We start from the raw sequence: 21,858 nt of genomic DNA on the forward strand, positions 1-21,858 counted from the left end.
TCAAGGACACCATCATCTAGAAAATCAGCTAAGACTGCAAAAGAATTCGGCCGGCCAGCTTTAGAAGTAGATGGGATATCCACTGTCTTAGGGGTGGCGCGGGGATAATGACGATCCCAAGGTGTAATCACATTGCCTTTAGAATCAAATGCCAACTTAGCAGGCGGGCCCTTCGGCCCGTCTGTATATACTTTCCTCGTAGACTGATAACGGGGAGCAGAAGGAGCCATAGTACGCGCAACATGCTGTGAAGAGGACATTTCTTTCCTGCGCATATACATGCACATTGAATCCTGTGACACAGCAGGCCCAGAATCCGGCAAAGCAGCATCCAACTTCTTACCTTTTTTGGGACGTGCCTCTATCCATTCATTGTTGCGAGAATCCAAACCCAAAACCTGTTGTTTACCTTTATCCAAAACACTGGATGGTTGGGTTTCCTCCTGTGAGGGAGCATCAAGCACCATGTCATCCCTGGGCGGCACAACATGCACATTATCGGAAGACGGTTGCCTCTCTGGGCATTCGGCCATAAAGTGTCCCAATTTACCACACGAAAAGCAGTGTTCCGCAAAGATACCCCATTTCAAGCGAAAATGTAAAGGATGCATGCCAAAGCAATTAAGGCACAGCCACGCAGGCCTCTTCCTAGTAGTGTCCCATAACATACACAAACAGTTTCTATTCATTGCCCTTAGGCTTGGGGGGACCAGGACCGTTCCCACAACGGCCATGGCATCCTTTAACAATGGCCAATAAACAGCCGGGCAATTTTCCACCTCAACCCACACCGGGCATTCACGTTGAAGCAGGCGCTGAAAGTTTGCCATAGGGCGCCATGGCACGACATGAACCAAGCGGCGATCAAAGAATAATGGTAGTTTGGACAGGAGCTCAGTCCGATACTTGTCCGCGTTCAGCAGAACCTCATAGAAGCCTCGAGGTCCAACAAAAATCTCCTCAACACACTCCCCTTGCAGTAAATGGTGCAACCACTGGCGAATATGGGAAAGCACTGGGATCCTGCCAGTGAAGAAGAGTATAACTGCACGGTCATAAAACACTGAAAAAGAGCGCAGGACCATTTTTGGATCCACCGTTGCCTCCAGAACCTCCTCAATTCCTGCGTCAGAAAAAGCTTCATGATTATGTATTAGACCATTAGGTCAGCAAAGAAAAAACACAAACACAACTAAAAGTCTATCACAACTCTAACTCAGAAATGTCACTCAGAAAGGATAGTTGGAGTGGAGTGAACAATATCCAGCCAGGGAGTAGCAATGTTAGGAAGAATCAGATCAGTGGACACCATAGAGGAGATCTACATAATACTAAACCATGAACACGGGCCCATGGTTGTCACGTCCGATGACGTTCGATTAGTACAGTCTGATGCTAGTACGGTACTAATTGGACTAACAAATCTTGAACCTACGTCCGATGAAAAAAAAATACATATAATATTAATTCTATGCTTAATGTTTGGACTTACAAATTAAAACATAAAACTTAGAGATTCAAGTCAAAAGTGCAAAAGAGAGTTGAAACAAGACTCGAGAGTGTACTATGTAGCATGAATAATGAAACCAACAACTTTATTATGAGCCAGATGTGCGATCTCATACAAAAAGCGTATAAAAATGGATTGAGATAAAAGCCATGATCCATGGCTCAATCCGAATCAAGATACATGATTACTTTAGGTGCTCATATCACTCTCGGCATCGAAGGTGGAAGCATCCTCGTCACCACTTGAGGAGCCCTCACCCTCACTAATGACATTGCTCTCGTCATCATACTCGGACTCTCTAAGCTCTAGGTGAGAGGCAGTGATAGGTATGTTCTTCTGGGCCGAACTAGGAGTACTTCTCGAGCCACTCCCACGCCTCGTGTAGCATCTAAGGGACCCGCAAGCATCATGGGCAGCCGATGTGGATGCCGATGTGGAAGTTTCACTGCTACCGGCGCGAGGGCGAGTAACAACACGGACACGTTGTGCATAAGTGCAAAAGACCCGCCGGTCTATCTCCTCGAGCTCCAAGTAAAGCTCCCTAAAGATTTGCTTCTTCTCCAAGTCTCTCTCGCGAATCACACTTTTAAGTGTACTAGCGGAGAGCTTAAGTGAATCCACATTTATCTATACATTTAAAGAATGAAGAACTTAGATTAAACAAATGAAACTTAATTAAATATATTTCACAATCTATGAATAAAGTTATGAACTAAAAAGCATAAAAATTAGATATAAGATACCTATCTTGCCATAGACATCTCATGTATATTGCGTAGCATGCGTAAATTGAAACGACAATAAATGAGTCGCTCCAATTGTCGTGTGCTAAGCTTGTTACGAATTTTGGTGTGCACAAGGAAATAGACGGACCAATTCCTCTCACATGCACCCGACGAACAATCCTAAACCATTGAAGAAAAAGTAAGTTTAAAGTAACTAGAATTAAATAAAAAAAGTGAATAGATTTTCAAACCTGTGCAAAAATGCGTAAGGCCACTCTTTGGAGGTAAGGCAATTGATAGCCAAATGACTCCCACAAAAAAAGAGGCTTCACTAACGATTCTCACTTCCAACAAATGGTAGATACGAAAGCGGTGCCCCTTTGATCGCTATAATTAATGAGCTCTTGAAGAAAGACACCATGGTGCTCTTCCGCCAAAGCCTTTGGAAAAAAGGCATCACAATCGACAAGGACATTAGCATCCATAAAGAGAGAGGGTTTTTTGAAGGCAAGATGCAAGAGTGTCACAAACCCATGTATGGGTCGCTTCATCCACTCCCATCTTTTCTTTGTCAAAAAGAGAATGTTATCTCTTTTGGGAGTGGTATCCAAGATATCACTACAATAGGTGTAAGATAATAAAGACTTAGAGAAGAAGATTTAGAGGTGAAATTTGAAAAGAAAGTGTGAGACAATATGAAATATAGATTCTAAAACTAAAAAGAAATATGAATCATTTTATTTTTTTTTAACAATACCATGAAGAAGAGACCTCCCCATCCAAGATGGTCGATGATTGTATCTCCTTCATCGCATCTGCCATAAGATAATAGAGGAGGCCAATAGTAGCCTCCTCCATATCCGTCATGCGAAGCACCTTATAGATGGGAGTAACGGCAATGATAATGCCCCTCACATCCATCCAAAATTCATCCTTTAAGCAAACCCTTTGAACGGCATTTACTTCCACTTGGCTTGATGTGGACTCTCCTTCAAGCCATTCCTTAAACTCATCTGACATAACCGTTTTTTGTAGCTTATTGCGAACGTCATAGAGACGCTCGAGAATAAGCCACATGGCCACATTCTGAGTCTTCAAGGGCTTCTTAACCTCCAAGTCCAAGTAGGAGCGATATATCGTGAGAACTCGGACCTTGGAGTTGACAAAGCCAACGGTTGTGCAAGCATCGTTGACAATCCTCGCCACCCACTCCAATTTGCATATATCTTCCATAAGAAGATCTAGACAATGCGTAGCGCATGGTGTCCATATTATGGATGGAAACTCAGCCTCAAGTTTCCGCCCCATAAATACACAATTCGAGGCGTTGTCCGTGACAACTTGCACCACATTTTGCGACCCAACCTACAAGATTATACACGATGAAATTAGAATAAATTTGGGAGATTAAAAGAAGAGATTACAAAATAATGGATTTAGAAGTATTACCTCAATGATAGCTTGTCGTATGTGCCGATACATGAACGAGGCCATGGTTCTCCTTCCCTTTGTGTCCGCATCCACTGCTCCTAGGAAGTATGTGTCAAGTGGACAAGAGACGAGGATGTTGATGATCCCCCTTTTTGTTTCGGTCACTCTATCCATCGTATAGGATAGAGTATCCATACTTCACCCAACCGGCACGCACGGGCTCAAGGGACTTATCAATCCTCTCTCTCTCTCCTCATCGAGTTTCTTGGTACGCATGTCATTGTACGTGACACCGTACCATCCCTCACATGCACCAACGGCGACAATGGCTTTCACCATCCCCTTCCATCGATCCACTTTGAGAATATGGAAAGAGAGTTTGCGCTCAATTATAGTGCGTGCAATCTCTATTTCCGCTTGCCTTTGTCTCTCCTTGAGAAAGGAAAGAAGACGAGAAACTTGCAACGTTGCTTGGGCAAGAGTGGCTTGTCTCTTGGGCATAGGTGCACCACTCGAATGGCTTTTTCTAGATGGGATAGAAGAGGCCCCTCAAACGGAGGAAACCGAGACAGTTGGAGAGGAATCGTCTTCCGCATTCGAGACCTCATGATCGGGAGAGATCACCTCCTCACTTGCCCTTGAAAGGCCTTTGCGTCACTTCAATGGCAAGTATTTCCGACGACAATCTTCATAGACATCGTCGGGAATACTGAGGCATGGTGTGGCTTCCCCTCCTAATTTGCAAAGGTGGATGACAAGGCGAGTGACAGATGAGATTTGGACCTTTGGGTAATACTTGCATTGCCACTTGCAAGTGTTGGATTTCTCCTTCACTCGTTCGAAGTAGGCACAATGCAAGCGAAAAGCCTCATGGAGAGAGGGTGCCATTGATGATGCATAGAGAGAGCCTAGAGGGTCACGGGTGGAGGGTGAGATGATTGAAGAAAGGAGTGGAAAGAGTAAAGAGCTTGAGGGAGTATAGAGAGGCTATAGCTTGATGGAGGAGGAGGTTGGAAGGGTTGAGAGGTTAAGGGAGGACTCGAGGAGAGAGCTTGAGAGAGTAGGAAGGATGGAGAGCTTGAGAGGAGTAGGAGGGGTGGAGAACTTGAAAGGATGAATAAGATGGTGGGGAAGGGGAGATTTTATAGAAAGGGAGAGTGCTTTGGGATTTAGGCTTTGCCTTTGGGGGGGGCGGGGGGGGAAGAGAGAGAGAGAGGAAAGAGAGGGAGAGAAAAGGAGGGAGAGTTTTTAAACTTGTTAGTTTAAAACTTTAATCTTTAATCTTTTCTCTTGAGTCTTTGTGAGAAAGAAAGAAAAGAAAGAGAGAAAGAAAAGAATAGAGAGAAAGAAAAAAAGAATAGAGAAGATTCAAGAAAGAAAAGAAGAAAGAGAAAGGTGAGAAAGAAAAGAAAAGAAACATAAAGAAGAAAGCTAAGAAAGAAAGAAGAAAAGAAAGGTAAGAAAGATAAGAAAAACCGTCAAAAAAGTGACCGTTTACTCAAGGCCCAGGCATACGGGAGTCAAGACTCGCGTGCGGCATAACGGTCACGACGAGGCGCAGTCAGCACACGGCGGGTCACAGGAAACCGGACAGGTCACGGCAGGGCGTAGTCGGACGGGTCTAGACGCAGCGGACGGGACAGGACGGGTCGGACAAGTAGACCCATCCGTCAAATGTGGACAATCTTGCACAGGCCACATGACCATGGATACCTGATACTAAATAAAAAATGAAGGCATTCCAAGTACGTCAAATATGCCACAGGGTTGTCCATCTAACGAAATGGAACAGGCAAGAATAATCTGAATGCAAAGAAGACAAGGAAATCATCTTTCCCATAATCTACGTATGTACTGATATCCGGTGTTAAGTTGCGGTGGATGACACATAGGAAACAAAACTCCAAATTTGTCTAGCAACAGGGCAAGAGACTAAAAGATAAAGCAATGTTTCATCGCATGTGGTACAAAACACACAACGACTAGCAGAGGTCTTGCAGGCTCGCAACACATCGCCAGTTGGAAGACCCCCAATTAGTAGCCTCCACATGAACACTTTACCCTTATACGGAACCTTAGACTTCCAAAGCTAGATGAATCTTTCTTGACACTTCTTTTTGCTATCCGGAGTATGCCATACCTTATTAGCCTTTTCCGTGACCCATCTCTTGGCCTCCATCATTTAATGATAAATCTGGATGGTTGACCTTTTCTCAAAATCATCAAGAATCACAACGTTCCAATCACGCCATGGAGAGGACTGTTGTAATGCTGGCAAAGGGGAGAACCTCAAAAGCATGTTCTGTATAGACGACCAAATGTCATGATAACCGCAAGGTACCCGAAAGTGCTAGAGAATATGCCTAAAAGAATAAAGACGAGCTTGTCCAGGAATGACACCATCAAGGACTATTTACAACCCCAAACGAGCCATCCGATTAAACTTATCTCTCTACAAATCTTTATGAGACCAATCCAGCAACCTAGAAGTAGCCAGTACTTCTCCTTGCAACGAATTCTCCTCCTTACGAGAATCAGGAGGGCGCCAAACTGCAAAGCATAACATTGCTTGCCAAGAGGCAATCAAATGAGAAAGGAGAAAAGACTAAGAGACCTTTATAGCTCTTGTGAAATTAAGCAAATGCCACCAAGAAGCATGAATAACCGTACTACCATGAGAGATTCCACTCTTTTCTATGAAAAATTTTGTGATATCTAACCAGGGATGACTCTCAGTACATAATGCCTACAAAAGTGCTAGCCTCAAGGCTGCCATATGCAAGTTAGTATCCAACAAAGCTGCTGCCCCCATCCTTTTAGGAGTAGTAATATGCTGCTACGAAATCCATACTTCGCCCAAGCGATTCCCCTTCTTTTTCCACAACATGAATTGGATAGGTTGAACCGATTCCAAAAGAGACTTCTTGGTCCAAGGAAGAAGAGGCAAGAAATACGAGATCATGCTGATCATAATGCATTGAGCAACCTCAAGTCACACATGAAGAGGCCAACCTTGAGACTTCCAGTACATGAACCGATCATGAATACAGGATGACATCCAATCTAGCAATGTGCCGAAAGCTACATCCACACCAATAGGATAGCCCAAATGTGTGGTTATGTTTCCCCTAGAAATAACAATACCACATACCCCCTACATTGCCTCTATTCCATACAAGTAGCAAAGCTTCTGCCCCTGTCACATCGCGCTCCTGCCTCGCCCCACCATAGCGCCAGCTCTCCCCCGCCTGCTGCCCTGTGGCGCATTATCCCCCCGCCTAGCTCCTCCCGTGATTGGCACGTTCTTAGCAGGGACGCGCAAATGGAAACCTTTGGTCAAACACCCGTGCATTTTGCGAGTGCCCCCTAGTCAAACACCTTGCACATCATCCTCTCTGAAGAACAGCTCTTAGCCGTCTATGCCGCCACAGAGCTGGAGCTGAAAGAAACAGCAATCTTTGGTCAAGTCGTAGGACACTCCCCATCTATGGCCCAGCTTTGGGATTGGCTTCACTCCACGCTGCGCATTGGCACAACACAGATCGCGGAGGCAGTTCTCATGGGTCAAGGGATCTTCATGGTTCGACTCACCTCTGCGGACGCAACTCATGACCTAGTTGATAGCTGACCCTATGTCTCCCCGAAGGAAGTCATTTACATGGTTCCCTGGTATAGTGGCTTCACAATGGAGGCATTCGCGCTCCATAAAAGGTTTCTTAGACATCCAGTCACCTTACTTTTCCTCAGACTAGTGGTAGAGTATCGCCAGTTAGTGGAGGACTTTGGACGGCTCTTCGACACGGTTCTTCCTAACTTCTTCATAGATGCAATGACAACCGCAAGAGTTCCAAAGGTACAAGTGGCTCTGAAAGTTACAAATAATATATCAAAGTTTCTGGAGATTGAGGTAGACCGACACTCCTTCAAGCAGCAGGTTATTATGACTGGGAAGTCAGGGCACTGCCTATGTTGCCATGACTTTGGGCATCAGGTAGCAGATTGCATGCGCTTCAGAGCCAAGGCGGCTCCACCAATAGGCCCACAAGTGGACGCTGACGGTTTTACACAGGTCTAGAGATGACAAAGAGAGAGACGACAGGGAGGCTGCAGTCAACCCCTCAGACACAACCACAATAGTAGGGAGCAGGAGGGCGAGCGACGGTCCCCCTGGCAAAGCACCTCGCAAACCCCCCTGCTCGTTCCACCCGGCACAACCATAGTCCTGCACATCCACCACCCATGGAGGCGTCACAAGCTACCTCACCCAAGATCCCACAAACCCCACACCCCACCCCCCCCCCCCCGACCCTAGCCCACAGCCTTCCCCTTCCACGGCCCCCACCCCACACCCGCCTCGTACCTCCAACCACCCCACCATCCCTCGATCTTCCTCCTCCCCACCATCTCCCCCACCGATCAATCCCCCTGATCCTCACCCAGTACAAGTGATCTCCCCCCACCCCCCGCCCATGCTCCCTCCCCACACAGCCACCAGTTCATCTGTCCCTGCCGCCTATCACACTTTCCTAAGATAGGTGCAACTATTGCCACAAGAGTTCTTTCGCAGTGGTCCATGGTTCTACCTGAGAGTTATGGAGCGCGGAGAGTTTCCACTATCTCTGGAGGTGGGGATCTTTGAGGTACGCAAGTCAAGGAGCGGCAAGGTCCATTTGAGTATGCCATTGGTGCCCACGACAGTAGAGGCATACGCACCTCTATTGGCTCGAGCCTCACAGCCTGTGTACGTGTTCTATGGATCGGATTGGATATTGGGGACTCGTTCCTTGGAGTCCTCAATGTTTATGCCCCTACTAAGGTTAGGGAACGCAACAGGTTCTGGGTGGAGATCGCAGCTAGACTCCCAAAGGTGGACTCTTGGATTGTTGGAGGAGACTTCAACAACCTAGAGGATTAGAGAACCAACAAGGCAAAGACAAAAATTACCAGGGTATGGCAAGGAAGGAGCAGGAGGCATGGGAGGTCTTTCTCCTCACAGTAGGAGCACGCGATGCTTGGAGGGACCTAGCTTTCCAAAGGAGGGAGAGATCGTTGGACTTCCCTTGGGGATAGAGACGGCTAGGCGGAGTTTTGCTGGAGCAGTTGGACAAGTTGTATGTGGGAGAGTAAGGGTGCTCTCACGGAGACCAATTAGGGCAGTTGGCCGGCACCACTTTGTCTCTGATCAGTGCCCGGTTCAGGATTGATGCCCCAATTTCAGCCCTAGGCACATCATCTTGTCGGATCCGTTACTCAATCTATAGGAGGGAGGAGGTGAGGAGGCAGATTGAGCAGCTCTGGACTAGGGAGTGGGACAAGAGGGACTGGATCGCATAGGAGGTTGCAGAGGTCCTAGCCGAGTCAAGCAGGATCTGCCAGGAGGTAGCCCTACAGGCCAGGCAGCAAAGCTGGGAGGAGGAGAGAGCACTCCCGCGAGACCTGGCAACCACGCAGAGACTACTCTAGGAGGCACCACGAGATCCCACTCTCCATGCACAGGAGGTGCGTGCACGGGCAGCCCTTGCCGGCCTCAAGGACAGGCGCTCGAAGTTTTACTTTCGTATCTCAACAGCCTTTTGGGCGCGGAAGGGGGACACATTGTGCAGGGAGTTTTTCCAGGTACATCAGTCTCGCACCTCAAGAGATCAAATTCGTAGCCTCCAAGATCAGTATGGGAGGATTCACTCTAGTCCAAATGAGGTGATGGAGATTGCCACTGACTACTACAAACACCTGTTTCAGCAGGAGGCAGTCTCAGCTAGAGAACAACATTGTAGACAGTAGGTCTGGGACCACATCCTATCCCTTGTCACTGTGGAGATGAGACGCTCCCTCCTAGACCCCTTCACAAAGAAGGAACTAGAGGAGGCTTTCCATGCGCAGGACGGGTAGAAATGCTCGGGAGAGGACAGTCTTTCTAAGGTCACCTTCACTACCTACTAGGAGGTGGTGAAGGATCCCCTACTACTGGCCTTTCAGGACATTTTCAGCTCAAGATGGATGCTAGGGACTCTATCGGCAGGTCTTATCAGTCTCCTCCCCAAAGGGGGAGGCCGGTTGGAGCTATCCTAGTGGAGACCGATCACCCTGTTGTCAGTGGCCTGTAAGGCACTCGCCAAGATGATCGATTCCACCCCGTGCTTCTAGACATCATTCATGACACACACACAGGTTTTGTCCAAGATAGGAGCGTCCTATACAATGTTTTCACCTTCTTCGAGGCGACTAAGTGGGCCCAACACGGTGGTTAGGGATTGGTTGTACTTCTCCTGGACTTCGAGAAAGCCTATAACAGGGTTGACTGGGACTTCTTAGAGGGCACCATGGTGAGGTTGGGCTTCCCCCGGGCATGGATCTGCCTGGTCTCTGCACTTTACAAATCGGCTACTAACAGGGTCCTCATAGGTGGCAGGAGGAGGGAAGAGTTTCAGCTGGAGAGATTATTTCAGCAAGGTTGTCCTCGAGCCCCGTATCTGTTTCTACTCTTTGCAGAGGCGATGTCTTACTTCCTCCGGTCACGTGTGGGTGGGCTACGTGGCCTTTGACCTTTGATGAGGGAGAAGATGGAGCTGTTAAATTCAGAGTATGCAAATGATACCACACTTTATATAGAGGACGATGAGCTAATGCTGGAGAGAGTGAATCTAGCTCTGGAGGTGTTTTGCACTACAACGGGAGCGAAAATCAACTGGTGAAAGTCAGTTGGTTTTCGTACGAACCCAAACTCTAGAATGGAGTGGGGCGTCCACTTAGGATTCAGATGGGTGTACAAAGGATAGACCGTCTGATACCTAGGGTTCCAGGTAGGACACAACATCACTCCTGCCCAACAGTTTCTTCCAGTTCTCGACTCTATCAGGCGGAAGCTAACCTACTGGAGTATTGTCCATCTTTCCTTAGCGGGCCGAGCCCTGATGGTCAACCAGGCCTCCTAGCGACGGCTTGGTACATCGCCTCGTATTGGTACTTTTCCTCGTCTTGTGTGGTTCAACTTCACCGCCTAGTGCGGACTTTTCTCTGGGCTAGTTTAGATGGTTCCAAGGATTCTCAGGCCAAGGTGGTGTGGGCGACCATAATCCGGCATTGGTCTAAGGGAGGGCTTGGGATCATAGACCCAGAGCTCCATAGCCTTGCCCTTTTGGGCAAGCTAGTAGTCCGCGGGCTCACACCAGGAGGGCAAACTTGGAAGGTCCTACTACAAGAGGATTTCCAAGAGTGCAGACCGAGGCTTGGTGGTGATTGGAGGCCATCCTTGAGATGGATCTTCATGACGGCCTAGATCACGCCCCCTAGATCCTCCTTCCTCCGCAGCCTACTTCGTGTGAAGTAAGGCCTCCGTAAGCCCCTAATTTAGAGCCCCCCAAGATGCCGGGAGGAAATAGACCGCTAGCCAGTGGTTTGGAACCCCCAAGTCACAAATCAGGACAAGATACAGATTGGCGAGCGCCCCCACATCTAGTGGGCTGGTGGTTGGGAGGCTGGCCCTGCTGGTACTATCGGGACGTGGGGGGAGGTGTACAATATGGTGGACTAGGAGGTGTTGCAGCACGCATCAGGTTGTCAGATAGGAGCTGAGCTAAGGAGAAGGGAGATTGACACAACGATACCTCAGGAGTGGCTTGACCCCCTAATCTGAGAGCCGGTAGAGCGTGGCAAGGTATGGATCGCAAGATTTTAACCAGCATGTATCCCCCTATAGGTGACAAGTAGAGTGGGTGGCGCCCCCTATGGGATTTTCTTTACCATGCACGAGGCGGAGCGTTAGGTCCTTGATAGAGGGCAGCAAGATGAGGAGATCGTTGTCCTTCCTTGGAGGAGGATTCGTGTGGTTGGTCTTTAGGGGAAGACTTGGCGTCTGGACCCTTATGTGTTCTAGAAGGAGTTCCAGGAGTGTCACCTCTGGATATAGAAGAGTAGGCCACTTGCTAAGCTAGAGTGGGACCCTGGAGAGTGGCTATGGCCAGCCACTGCGGTCACCAAGAAGCCACTGAGATTCTTGGAGTACACAGCCAGGATTAGCAAACATGTACTGATGCAGGAGGACATCCCTGAGATGGATCTTCACGACGGCCCAGATCACACCCCCCCGATCCTCCTTCCTTCACAGCCTACTTCGGAGGAGATAGACCGCTAGCCGATGGTCTGGAACCCCCAAGTCACAAATCGGGACGGGATACAAATTGGCGAGCGCCCCCACATCTAGTGGGCTGGTTGGGAGGCCGGCCCTGCTCGTACTATTAGGACGTGGTGGGAGGTGTACAGGATGGTGGACCAAGAGGTGTTGCAACACGTATCAAGTTGTCAGACAAGAGCTAAGCTAAGGAGAAGGGAGATTGACGCAACGATACCTCAGGAGTGGCTTGACCCCCCAATCGGAGAGCCGGTAGAGCGTGGCGAGGTATGGGCCGCCAGATTTTAACCAACATGTATCCCCCTACACACAACCCATCCAAGAGACTTGATAGGGTATACACTACAAGAAGACAAGCAAGGTTTGCAAAAGCCATGACCAGTCCAAGGGATGCAAATGCACCCCATGAGGATCCTCTCATGGAATGTATGAGGCTTTGGAGATTGACGCTCTTTGCATAGTCAAAGCCTCATGAGACAAGACTTGTAGAGAGCATTAGAGGAAGGTTCGGTAGATTTTCTCATGTTGTAGGAGCACCACCTCAAAGAGGATATCCCAATGTTGAGGGATGTTATTATCAAGATACAACCACACTAACTAGGTAGCAACTATGGAGGCTGGAGAGATCCAAGCTGGGTCTACGCATATGTGTTGAGAAACAATGGACCCAATCAATACAAGGTTGGGATATCATGGTTCTAGGGAGAGCCATGTGGTTCTCCATGAGAGTGAAGGATGAACTTATTTGTCCATTGGTCATCTGTGCCCTAAATGGCCAAAGAGACAAAGAGACAATTTTGGACTAATCTGAGGCAGCCCTAGCATAGAATGATGGTTTGATAGTAGGGGGTGACTTCAATATGGTGAAGGCCTTGAAGAATAGGAGAGGCACATTACACATAGACTATTAGAGGAGGAGAGCAAGCTCCTTGGGAGGAGCTCTTATTAAGATAAAAGGATAGGACCCATGGTTCATAATAGAGTTTGGCAAGTCCACGGACTCACTTCACTTCTCTTAAAGGAGAGAGAGGGTAATAGGAGCTAGGACAACCTCTAGGATTGGTCAATTTTTGTAGGTGACTAGGCCTATGATGGCAATGGTCTAGTAGGCATCGTACCTAGCATGATCTTCTAGGATCACTCACAATTTAGCTACTTCTTTTTTAGAGAGTTGAAGAACCTCACTCCAATGTTAGGATTTCAAAGCACCTACTCTACAATGATGACCTTAGTTAGTCTCAAAGATTTGGAGATCTAGACCCTTCTCAACTAGACACACAACTAGAGACTTAGATGAGACTCCAGAGCCTACACGACATCAACTCTTTGTTTAGCAAGGAGGCCATGAGGAAGAGACGGGGCCTTCTAAGGAGAGAAAATGGCTAGAGCATCAACTCTTGGTTTAGCAAGGAGGCCATGAGGAAGAGACATGGCTTTCTCAAGAAAGAAAACAACTAGAGCATCACTGGCTGCATTGTGAAGGGATAAGCATGTTGAGCTGAAACTGCATTAGCTTTTTCAAATAGCCCCAAAACATGCTTAATTCATCAAACTACCAAAGCTGCCCTTTTAAACAAATGCATTCCGAGAGACTTTCTATGTTCCATAAGCAAAACCCTAATTTGGGAGGATCCTTTTATATCTATAACATAGTGACCAAAAATGTGTTTCGTCCTAGTGAAACACAAAACCTCGAAACACACGAAACCGGGTCACAAAACAGAAAAAAAAATTATGAAACAAAATTTTTTTTTAAAGATTTTCCTTTACTAAAAAGAACATGGGGGTTGTTTATCTTTTACAGTTAGCATTTTTTCCACCCTCCTTGTGTGCCCAATCACCTTCTCCATCTTTTCATACTTTGTTTTGTTTTACCAAAAAAAGTCACAAAACCAAAAAAAAAATTAAGAGTTTCTTTTATTAAAAGAACATGCAGACTATTTTTCTATTACACCCCACATTTTGTCTATGGCCTTCTCCTTGCACACCCTGTCACTTTCTCCTCCTTGTGCTCTCATACTTCTCCACTTCCTCCTCCTCCTCCATCTCTTCCCACTTCACCTCATCCTCCTCCGTCTCCACCTTATCTCTTCGTCCTCCACCTCTTCCACACTCCTCCACCTTCCCCTCTACCTTTAGCCTCTCACCTCAAGTAAAAATGCCTCCTCACAAGGTTTTCACTCAAGTCTCATGAACATCAGTTTCCACTTTCACTTTACATTATGTATTATACATATGTTATAGCCTATATATTTTGATTTGTGAGTCATGAATGCTAATTTCTAAATCAGTAGGTGAAATGGATGTTTTGGTTTTAGGCTTTTGACTTTTGACTCTAGGATCTAAATGGAATGAACATTTTCATTTCATGGATATGTTTTCTTCCTCTAATAATACTATATATGGATCTATTTTTCTTCATTTTATATTACTAATATATAATAATTTTAATTAGTATTATTATTATATTTTGAAATCTCAAAACCTCAAGGTAGCTAACGAAACAAAACCTCAAAACCTCGAAACACAAAACAAGATGAAAGATTTTTGGTGACTGATCTATGAATAGATAGGTTGCCCACCATTCAGTGCATCCTTTTGTGCAGATTTCTCACTCTACAGTGCAGATTAGAGGTATCAGCCCTCCACCCTCCAGCACCTAACGTGTCCTCTTCAGCTACCACCCTGTTGCCTATAACCTTCCTACTGCTGCCTTTACAGCTTGTGAGTTGTTGCCAGCTGCTTCCCCACCAACTGCTCCAATTCTATGTGTTAGCAACAAGTTGTTCTTTCGAGCATCTGCTGCAGCCTGCGTTTTGCTGTCCAGCAGGCTGCCCTGCATCAGCAAACTCTATTCCAGCTGTCACCTAACTGTCCTCAATCTTGGGTGATCAGTTCTTAGCTTGTTTGGGTGGCATGTTGCTACGTTTACCAGATCTCAACCTCCAAACTGATGCATTTTAGTGAACAGCCTATTGCCCTTCATTATTCAGCACTCCCTCAGCTTCGATTGATGGTAACAGCACTCGGGATCCATCTCCCATGGGCATCACTCTCCGACGTCATTCAATGCTCTAACTTGATCATTCCATACACTCTTCCATTCATCTACTGAATTGGTTCATTCACTTTAGAGTTCTCTTCCCTCTCTGTTTGTGTTTGTGTCTGTGTCTTGAGTTATGAAGTTTGCCTTTAGGGTTTGTGTTTATCTTGCCACTATCTGAGTTATTGTGTTTTAGTCGTGGTCGTACATTCTGTGTTTTCTCAATGCAAAACCTAGTGCATCTTCACATGGTATTAAAAGAGTATCATGTGATATTGTGGAGGCTTGATTTTGTGCAAGATACATGGATGACACATAACTAAATCACGTCTCAAACTCCTCAATATCCTAATATGTCTTATCAAGCTTCTTTATCATTAAAGACCCTGACGAGGCATTATGGGCTTGACGAGGAAGACAACACTTCCACCTTCGCTGTCACCTTCACTGTCTTCTCCTTTGCCAAGCTTCATGATAGATGAGGAATTTGAAGAGTACATGTGCATCATGTATGGTCCCAATTACATCCCTTCTACCAGCTTTCCTACTACATCCAAATCGGTAGGTGAGGCTGGCAACCTCTCTGATCAAGGACATACAAAATTTGGGATGGTTGGTGAATCTTCTTCTTAATCGCAACCAGGCCCAATGTCAACTTTATATAACACCTTTGAGTCATATAAATCAAAACCCTCCCTAATCACAGGGACGTGAAATTTATGGAATTCTTTAATCTTGCTAGTAACATTTGCTTAATTTAACAATCAAATGTGCAAGATTGTAAGGCATATAAATCACAAGTGATACACATGGCAATTATTTCATAGTTGATGACCAAGGATCCCAAGGAGTCAATGGATGTCAAAGGCAAAAGTTGTGACACGTTATGCCAACTAGGCTTTGGTTGTTAGTTGGTCTCAGTTTTGACCCTATGACAATTATTTGGCCGTTAAGTGTCAATGGTGACACTAAGGACTAGGCATTAATTAATTAATCAATGCCAGTCTAAGGACCAATTGAGGTTGGGGACCACTCTAGGTTGCAAATGGCCTAGCCAATTTAATTATGGATGGCCACATTCAATTTTGGGCAAGTCAGAAGGATTGAAATTATTTTTCAGAATTAATTAATTTTGAAAATTAATTGAATGGCTACTCAAAAATGGGATTAGAAGATTGCTTCTTGGCACAATACCCATACAACTGAGAAAAACGTTTTTCGGGCTGGTGAAGGCTATTTCAATTCATTCAGCCTGTGAGAGAGAGAAAGAAGAACCTCTTGGTAAATTTCTCGACACGAAAACCACCATTTGCAGCAAGTGACAGCAACTAGGGGCTTTAGGTGGCAAGCGACAGCAGGAAGACATCCATCAGGGGCTGGCGACAACTTGTGCAAGCTGGCAATTGCATTTATGAGCCTGCTGACAACAAGCGACTACATTTAATGCAGGCTAGTACAAGCACCAATCAAAATTAGGAAATCACGGAATTCTCCCTCCCCTCCATTCTTTCACCTTCTCCAACCCATTCTCAAGTTATCTCAGCATTTCTCAACCATTTGGAGAAGATCACAGCCAAATTTGGTAGATAAAACTGAGATGTATACATGTCATACATGCTCAAAAACCTCTAGGATATCTACTAGTGCATATAGGGTTCCATACATGATCATTCGGGCATAGATCAATGCACATACAACAAGTACAAGTATCAAATATCTTGCCTGCAGGTTGAACTCAACAAATACTTAGTAAAACAAAGTTTATCTAGCTCCAAAATGTCTTCAAATCACTTCATACATGTGCCTCAGTATGTCGGGGTCAATACATTCAACAACCACCTCGGGACCAGTTCCATCAATCAAGGGCATCGTACACTGAAACAGGATAGTCATATACAATCCATCCAATCCATCTAGTCTGTGGGCTTAATACGGTACTGAACATACACATAAAAATCTCGAATTAAATCTCGTGTTTCATAGGGTCATTAAAAAATTCATAGAAAATAAAGGGTTAAGCTAGTAAGCATTACTTGTTTTAACATGAGAGTGGCTACCCATGAGATCGAGTATCACAAGGTACTATCCATCCAATATTAATACAGTTTACAAACCACAAATGTCTTTGCTTCAATTTTTAACAATAAGTCATGAACATGACTAGAGGTTGAGACAAATTGTAAATCCAAGACTCTAATCACAAGTAATTTTCAAGATCTAATTTTATTTTATAAGATTGAAGGCATGTACAATGGATTTTTAAAAAAGCTAGCTGCAATGATGAATCATGATTCATGGATCACGATATAGCAAGCCACAAGTGCCAAGTAGCAAGTACAAAAAGTAGTAGATAGTAGATACAAAAAGATAGTAGATAGTAGTAGATAGTAGATAGTAGATAGTAGATAGTAGATAGTAGATAGTAGTGGATGGTTGCATTCCATCCACAGACGGAATGCAACCATCCACTGAAATCAGAACCTGAAATTCAAGGAATTATCAAGGACTTCAAATGCCAGCTCATCCATTGTGAATTGGGGTATCATTTAGCCAATTGGAGTTCCATTAGAGCAAGTCTTAGGTGAAAATCAAGGGGCAACTGGCCCAAATCACTTACTGAATTTTTGTACAGCAACATGCTTTTGAATCAACAAAGGAGATCGTGGAATCTCAACTTGTACTCAATCTATTAGCAATTAAAATTAAAGAAATACCAGAAGGGGCGCCAGTTTTGGGGCCAACAAGGTATCCAATGTCTAAGATTGTTAAGATAAAGTGTGCATTTCAGTTTATGCTCATTTATTGATTGGTGTAAGTAGGTACTTAGTCAAATATTACCACCCTTTCCGAGAAGGAAGGCTGGGCCCCTATTTCTCCTTTAGGTATATAGGATCCGGATAATTTTCAATATGTCAATTTTAATCGAGGAGGCTTTAAGCACAAATATACATCTATAAGTATACTTGGAACTGTATCTTTGTTTCTTTTAAGCATGCAATTGGCACTTCTCTATCACACATCCCTCCTATCCTACCTCATCTCCAAAACCTCTTTTTCTTGCATTCAATAATTTAGGATTACACTCCAAGTTGGGTCTTCCATCTCTGCTCCTAGTTCTTTCTCTTTCCCTACACCCCATGTCACCTATCCTCATGTGAATGCCACTTTGCACCCTAGTATATCATAAAGAAAATGCCATCCTTTAACACTATGCCTTCCGCACACCTACAAGTGAGCACATCCTTTTCTCTCTCCTCCATAGGCTACTCATGCCATCACCATGTCTATGCCTAGTCAATCCATTCCCACTTTTGGCTCCACTATGCATATTTCACACATGCATGGTGGGCCTTTTGGGATTCATTTCCAAGAGTACTCCACTACCCCACCCTACCTAACTTACCCATCCTACAGTACTATCACTCCTATTGCTACAGCAAAGAATGCCTTTACAGATAAGACTCATTTTAATGGGTCAAATTTCACCACTTGGTTGAACTTCATATACGAGTGCTTGAATCTTAGGGTCTTTGGAACCTAGTCGTCAGTCTAGAGCCTATGCCGAACCCTCAACTAGCTCACCTAGATCACATTCATCAATGGAGAGCTCGCTATACCACAGCCAATGTTGAGCTAATATAGGAGTTGCTTCTTAAAACCCAATCCCAATTACAATATTTTCCCCTCTAATTTGAGGGTTGAAGTAATCTCATTGGCCACTATGCAACTCAAGATCACACTCGATGTATCAATGTCGACTTTGAGCTTCAAGAATTTTTCATCAAGGAAGAGGATGGTATGAAAGTCAAGTTGGCCAAATTTGACGATCACTCCACCAAGTTTGCCACTACTTGCTCACCGAAGTCAAATGACGATCACATCATCTCGATGCCCCGCTTGTTGACCTTTTATGAGTCCAAATGTCACTTCTTGCATAATGCAAGACTGCATGATCAAGTCCACAAGAAGTCCTCACCACATTCTTATTTAGAGAGAGGTCTAGTTGCCTCTTCTTTGCAAGGGAAAACCAGAGATGGCAAGGACTCACAAGATGCAAAGGCAACTCAAAATAAGGGTGACACCACTTTCTCAAATGGAACCAAAGAAACCAAAAACCCATTTGGTAGCAACTCCCTAAAATGAATAAGTTATACACACACTGCCAGAGATCGGGCAATCTGGACAAGAAGTGTCATACAAAAGCCCAAGGTCTCCCACCTAAGAAACCACAACAAACAATTGCAATTGCCTCTGCTCAAGTTAAATAGTCCAATGGGACCACACCTCCCGCTATTGCTCCATTCCCTTCTTTTGGCACCATTACTGATGGACATTTGACCCACAGTCTACCTCAATAGTCTATATCTTCCAATACACCTCAAGGATTAGCTCATTGATTTGTTGGCTCCTCTCCCACAGCATTCATTGCACATCTTTCATTTAGGTTTACTTTTAGTCTCGTCTTTCTTTGGAGCATGGCCGTCAACCCCATGCTGCCTACAACCCTCCACATCAATCCATTTAATCCGCATAAGAGGCCCGCATGATTTCCACTCATTCACAGATAGGGCAGGCTGCAAGGCAATTGGTTCTTCTAAATCAACTTTAATTTAAAGCCTTACACCAATATTAAGAGCCAAAAAAAATACAAAACAAAACCTTTTCCACACTATGGCTCAATGAATTGTTTTCTCTCTTGGGTGTTCACACTGGGAATAGAGGAATTGGTTATTTTGAAAGCTATTTTCACATAGGGAGAAGGCTTGAACTAGCTATTTTCCAAACTAGTTCATAAACATTGTGCTCACACTCGCGAAAGCTTGAACTAGCTTTTTCAAGGACAAAATGCATTTTCTACGCAACTTTCGAGTGCTGATTTAAAGGGAAAAAATGTCAAAAATATTCCCAAAAAATCAATATGGACTGAGCTTACCTGTGGCTTTATTCTTGCCATAAAAAACTACATAAAAATAGTAGAGAAAATGGTCAATTATAGACCCGTATTTTGATGCTTTTTGGGCCCTAAACAGCTGATATATGACATATGGGCATGATGCATGGATGTATGTGACAGCACTTGAGCACATATATAACAGCCATATTATTGAAAAACTCAGTTTATATGTATTTTCTTGGGCATTTTTAATGCTTTTTTGTCTCGGATTGGAACAATTGATGCTTGAATTTATTCCATGCTTGAATAGTGGTTTGGCACACTGCATATTGCTGGTTTTTTGAGATTTCAGTTGTCATAATGTCAAAAAACGGCACAGATTGTGACAAGTTGACTAAGGACAATTATAGTGTACAGTTCTATCATATGGAAAATTTTCTGATAGGAGAAGTCTATGGACCTCATTACAAGTAAAGATGCATGCCCTAAACTTGGTAAAGAGCCCACAGAGGAACAAAAGAAAGCCTACAAAGACTAGACATGTAAAACAAGGAAGGTTTTACATTGGATATCTATATGCATTTTAGAGGCTTTGATCCCACCCATCAAGAAGACTAGTACGTGTAAACATGCTTGGGAGATCATTGAGAAGATGTATAGCGCACAGAGGCAAGGAAGATACAGCTAAAGCAGAGATTGCATGGTGCATCACATGGAAATCAAAGCATTAGTGATTATGTTACAAAGATAAAGCGCGTTGTGGAAAACCTTGCTTCAACAAATGCACCTATGGATGATGATTTGATTTCTATTACTTTGGATGGACTTAGATCTACATACAAGTCCCTTAACACCTCTATTTCTGTGAGAGGTAGCTCTATGCCTAACTTTGAGGAGTTGCTTGCTTTGTTGCTTACAATGGAAATTAAGCTGGGCCTTAATGCATCTAGTTGTGTGAAAAATGCTAGTCAAGATAGTGTATTCTATCATCAAAGAGGCCATGGTAGCTCATCCAAAGCTAGAGGATCTTCATATGGTTGTGGAGATAGCTTTGCACGTCGTCGTAACTCTTTTGGACGTGGTGACTTCATACCTAGAGACAAGGGGAGATCCTACTCTAGAGGTAAAGGATGTTCTAGTCCACGGAAAGATTGTGCATGTCATTGTTGTGGGTAGTTTAGTTACTTTGAGAGAAAGTGCTATCATAAGCAAAATGCTATATCTAGGGGCCAAGGAACGATCCAATTTAGACACTATGCAAGTGGATATAGTAATGAAGACTATGGTTCCAGAGGTAGTCCATCACCTAGGTCATCTCTTTGCTATGGAGCATGTACCTGGCAATATGACACATCACCCTTGAGAGGATGATTGGTTTTTGGATTCAAGAGCTACAAACCATATGACGCTTCATTTAGAATGGTTTGATAGAAAGCAACAAATGCAAACTCAAAAGTATGTAGCTACAAGAGACGATACATTGCATAAGATAACTCATATTGGTAGTGTTTCTTTAGTGACTAGAGATGGGACAAAGACTAAGCTTGGGAATGTCTTATATATGTCTACTATCACCAAGAATTTAGCTTCAATTGGGCAAATGGCTGATCAAGGATTGCAAGGTTCAATAAATATAGCTACTTCATTGAGGAGTCTAAAAATGGAAAACTTGGCAAGTTGATTGCTCGTGGTCAAAATAAAAACAAGTTTTTACTTTGGATACAGGAACTCCTGTCATACAAAGTACTATGTATGTTGAGACTGGACATGGACAAGATAACGATGTTGAGTTATGGCACAGAAAAATTGGGCATGTTAACTTGCAAACACTGAAACAAATGCAATCTAAACAAGTTGTTTGTAGCCTTCCACAGTTTGGCTATGTCAACTATGATCATGTATGTCAAGCATGTTAATTTGGCAAGCAGTCTAGACTCCCATTTCCAAAAAGGAAGAGAGTTAGCACATATACTTTGGAAATGGTACCTCCAAATATTTGGAGTCTATGTCAGAATGTTTCTTTAAGTGGGAGACATATGTTTTACATTACTTGTATTAATGATTTCAACAAGATGACATGGGTTAATTTCTTGCAACATAAAAGTGAAGCTTTTGAGAAGTTTTTTA

At 44.3% G+C, this 21,858-nt stretch overlaps 1 protein-coding gene and 1 pseudogene across 5 annotated transcripts in view; both read right to left on the reverse strand.

Annotated features, from left to right (window-relative positions):
- Nucleotides 1–21,858, reverse strand: part of LOC148014346 (uncharacterized) — a 153,041-nt gene that overhangs the window by 11,888 nt on the left and 119,295 nt on the right. The gene's annotated exons all lie outside the window — the stretch shown is intronic.
- Nucleotides 1,700–4,600, reverse strand: LOC148014347 (uncharacterized; annotated as a pseudogene).

Source organism: Lygodium microphyllum, chromosome 25 (assembly GCF_053477565.2).
Source record: "Lygodium microphyllum isolate KBCC chromosome 25, Lygodium_microphyllum_v1.1.10, whole genome shotgun sequence".
Lineage (NCBI taxonomy): Eukaryota > Viridiplantae > Streptophyta > Polypodiopsida > Schizaeales > Lygodiaceae > Lygodium > Lygodium microphyllum.